The sequence below is a fragment of the Oryctolagus cuniculus genome, chromosome 8 (assembly GCF_051225735.1).
Source record: "Oryctolagus cuniculus isolate XC-2025 breed Fujian yellow rabbit chromosome 8, ASM5122573v1, whole genome shotgun sequence".
Classification (NCBI taxonomy): Eukaryota; Metazoa; Chordata; class Mammalia; order Lagomorpha; family Leporidae; genus Oryctolagus; species Oryctolagus cuniculus.
The window spans coordinates 18,338,329-18,342,343 of NC_142874.1; the positions used below are offsets into that span (position 1 = coordinate 18,338,329).

General features: G+C 42.0%; 1 pseudogene; it reads left to right on the plus strand.

The window, feature by feature from the left end:
* The first annotated feature begins 450 nt into the window (after nucleotides 1-450).
* Nucleotides 451-1,232, plus strand: LOC149124860 (cyclin-dependent kinase 14 pseudogene; annotated as a pseudogene).
* The last annotated feature ends 2,783 nt before the right edge of the window (nucleotides 1,233-4,015 follow it).

The following is a 4,015-nucleotide window of genomic DNA, read 5'->3' on the forward strand; positions in this document are numbered from 1 at the left end:
CACATGCACTTTGTAAGGCATATCATAGCTTTTGTGCACTTAGTAGCTGGCACTTTAACACTTTATTTGAGGGCCATTTTAAACAATGTAATCGCCCAACAAGAAGCACACAAATGTAAAATTAAGAAGACTGAGAAAAGAACATTTGTTCACAATTTGACAACTGAGGAATGAAGGCAGGATGTCACTTGTTCAACTCAGTGGTGGGTGTGTGCATCAGGCAACTCAAATTTTTCACTATTTTGTGCGTGCCCCAAAATGGCCACAGAAGCCCTTGAATAATCATTGTGGAGTAGAAATAAATTTTGATGAGCAGGTGAATTTGTAAATATAAGCTGTACAATTAAATATGATTGATTGGCGGCAGAGCCTGCCCGGGCCGCTCGCCTCCCGAGCCCTGTGCGTCGCCGCCGGCAGGGGAGGCGGCGGTGAGGAGGATGAGCCGAGGCGCCCCCTTCCCGCGCCACGCGCCCTCGCCGTTGTCTGCGCTCCGCTCTGGACCAGTTTGAGGGAAGTTGCCCGGGCCCCGCGTCGTCCAGATGTGCGACCTCATTGAGCCGCAGCTGGCTGAAAAGATAGGCAAGATGAAGAAGTTGCGGAGAACTTTGTCGGAGAGTTTCAGCCACATCGCTTTGAAGAAAGACGATACTGCCTTTGATGAGATATGTGTCACCAAGATGTCCACACGGAACTGCCAGGGGATGGACTCAGTGATCAAATCCCTGGATACAATGCCTGAGGATAAAAAAGTCAGGGTTCAGAGGACACAGAGCACTTTTGACCCATTTGAGAAGCCGACGAATCAAGTAAAGAGGGTGCATTCTGAGAACAATGCATGCATTAATTTTAAGTCCTCCTCTGCTGGCAAGGAGTCTCCAAAAGTTAGGCGGCACTCTAGCCCCAGCTCGCCGACAAGCCCCAAATTTGGAAAAGCTGACTCATATGAAAAACTGGAAAAGCTAGGGGAGGGATCCTATGCTACCGTGTACAAAGGGAAAAGCAAAGTAAATGGGAAGTTGGTAGCCCTGAAGGTGATCAGGCTGCAGGAAGAAGGTACACCTTTCACGGCTATCAGGGAAGTGTCTCTGTTAAAAGGACTAAAACATGCTAACATAGTGCTGCTTCATGACATCATCCACACCAAGGAGACACTGACACTTGTGTTTGAATATGTGTTTCAGGATTCATACTCAAAACATCAACTACATCTGCCAATTACGTCAAGCTTCTAGCACACTGATTTATGTCAGTACATGGACAAGCACCCTGGGGGGCTGCATCCAGAGAATGTGAAGTTATTTTTATTTCAGTTGCTGCGAGGGCTGTCTTACATCCACCAGCATTATATTTTGCACAGAGACCTGAAACCACAGAACCTTCTGATCAGTGACACGGGGGAGTTAAAGCTGGCAGATTTTGGTCTTGCACAAGCAAAGTCCGTCCCCAGCCACACATACTCCAACGAAGTGGCTGCCCTGTGGTACAGGCCTCCGGATGAGCTCCTGGGCTCCACAGAATATCCCACCTGCCTTGACATGTGAGGAGTAGGCTGCCTCTTTGTTGAAATGATCCAAGGAGTTGCTGCTTTTCGGGGAATGAAAGACATTCAGGATCAACTTGAGCGAATATTTCTGGTTCTTGGAACCCTGAATGAGGACACGTGGCCTGGAGTCTGTTCTTTGCTGCATTTTAAGCCAGGTATGTTTCACTGACTGCAAATTGCCTGTACACAAGGGTGGATGCACAGGTGTTCCGCTCAAGTCACACACTGCCTGGGGAAACCCTGGCTACTTGTGCCACTGTGTATCGCATCCATGCGTGGAGCTGCCCTTTCCATTTTCACAGTTCATTCGTGAGTCAGGAAGACAGACTCACTGACATCCCTCCAAGACGGTGTCAGCATGTCTACTTGGATTTGACTGCTCATGCAGGAATTCTGTGTCGTCATCAGTTAGCTTAGCATCCACGTCTGTCACGAATGATAAATTGGGGTACTACAATCTATCTGTGTCATGTCTGATAATAATATACTAGGAGAAGTTTCAAATTGTAAAAAAGGAAACCACATTTTATTGGAGTTTGTACAGCATTTGATGCTTTTTAAGGTAAAATATGTAAACCTCTAAACTGGCAATCTGAGAGAAAACGTGAAACTTTAAAAAAAAAGTATGACTGATTGTATATGTTTGCTACTAGTTAATACTTGTTGAGCATGTGCTAATGGAATCTCCTTGTGTGTGTGTGCGTGGTTTTTTTTTTTTTTTTTTAAGAATCTAGAGTTTTCATTGGCTTTTTCAGTAACTAAAAGTTTTCATGATTCACGTCCATCTCCTCTGATGTATTTTGGGAAGAAGAAAGCTAGGTGCCTTCATACATCTTTTATCTAAAATTTTTTAGGTAATGGGTCCCTGTTTTACTCTGGAGTTTCAGCAGCAAATTATGGTAATAAAAAGCAAATCCATGCAGTGTTCTCTTTTGGCATTATGCCACAATGAAATCTTCCAAAATGCTGCCAAAAGGTGAAAACAATTTTTGGAAGATAGTTAACATTTTAATATTATTATAATTAAGACTTTTATTAACCTGTATAATACCCTGGAAAAAGGAAACTGTTCTGAAAGAAATTGGTTCTTGCACTGATTACATGGAAAAGGATTAAGTATTGTAGTACTTTATGTGAAATTTTTAGATAAAAAATAATTCTTTTCACGATGCTTTTAAAAAATCTATGTAACCCAAAGTTTTCCCCAATTTTAATTTTATCATCTATACATGAATCAGTGAAACATCCTGGCAGGAAGCAGGTAAGTACACATGAGTTAAATGGAGCTAAATGAAGAGACTGTTTAGAAAGACATGAGTATGCTTATGGGAACCAACAAGAAATGGTAACCCCCTAAGGACTGGCATCACCGGCAAACTGTCGCAACCCTGAGGTCCAAAGTACAAATGGAGGAAGCAGCTTTGTAGGAGCTGGTGAGAGCTGTCGCCATGGCACAGGACCACTCAGTGGAAGTTCAGCCATATGTGGAGTAACACATGCATTTTCAAGCCAGAGCCTGACAGGGAGGAGGAGGAAGTTAGATAGAAAGACATACAGAATGCTCCCCCCGATTTCTTCCTCCTTTAGCTCTTTCTGATCTGCTGACTGTGCTTCCTGTAAGGGAATAGGTCTGTAAGAATAATAATCAGTGCCGTGTATAAAAGTGATTACAGTCATTTGAACAGGTCCATATCTCAGTCTTCTTTGCTGATTAATTAATGCCTGTTGCAATCATTAGAATTATGATTGTGTTATGCATTAATATTCATAACCTGGATGCAGTTTAGTTTTCAAATGAAAATTTCAGATACATATTTCTAGTTTTAGAATATATTATCTACTTTTGGTTTTTGTTGTTTACTTATCCCTGAAAATGATGATAGTTTTAAATAGCCATGTTAGTATTAAACATAGCAGAGGTAGAAGAAAATTCTCCTAGTCTCCATGACTTGGCCACTAGGATGAATCTGTTGGGTTTCTAGCTTTGATCCCTTATCCTCCCACTTCAGGATGTTAACTAGAGATTGGTGGAATTAGTAATGGATGAGTGTTGCTATTTCAGGAAATTTTCCACAATTTCTCTGTCCTCAAATCATTCTGTCATCTGGTTTTTGCCATCACTTCCTACATGAAGTGAAATTCCCACCACTAGAGAACACTCTTTCGAATGAGAAATGAATGAGAAAATTGTATGCCCTCTTTCTAGAAGGAAGCCCATGGTGTGAACTAGGATGAGAGTGAGACCTATTTACCTTCTGTTATTACCCAAGAGTTTTATTTCCTTTCATAGGACTTGGTTTTCTTTTGGCAGGCACTGCATGATGAAGCAAATGTTTAGGGATCTTGGACAGGCAAGTTTTAATGCTTGAGACAGAGAGAATAAACACATATGACTAAGCCAAAATGAGTTGGCAGTGTGAGTGGCCCAAAGAGTTATAGAAAAGAAGACTGAGTATGATTTTTTTCACAAGC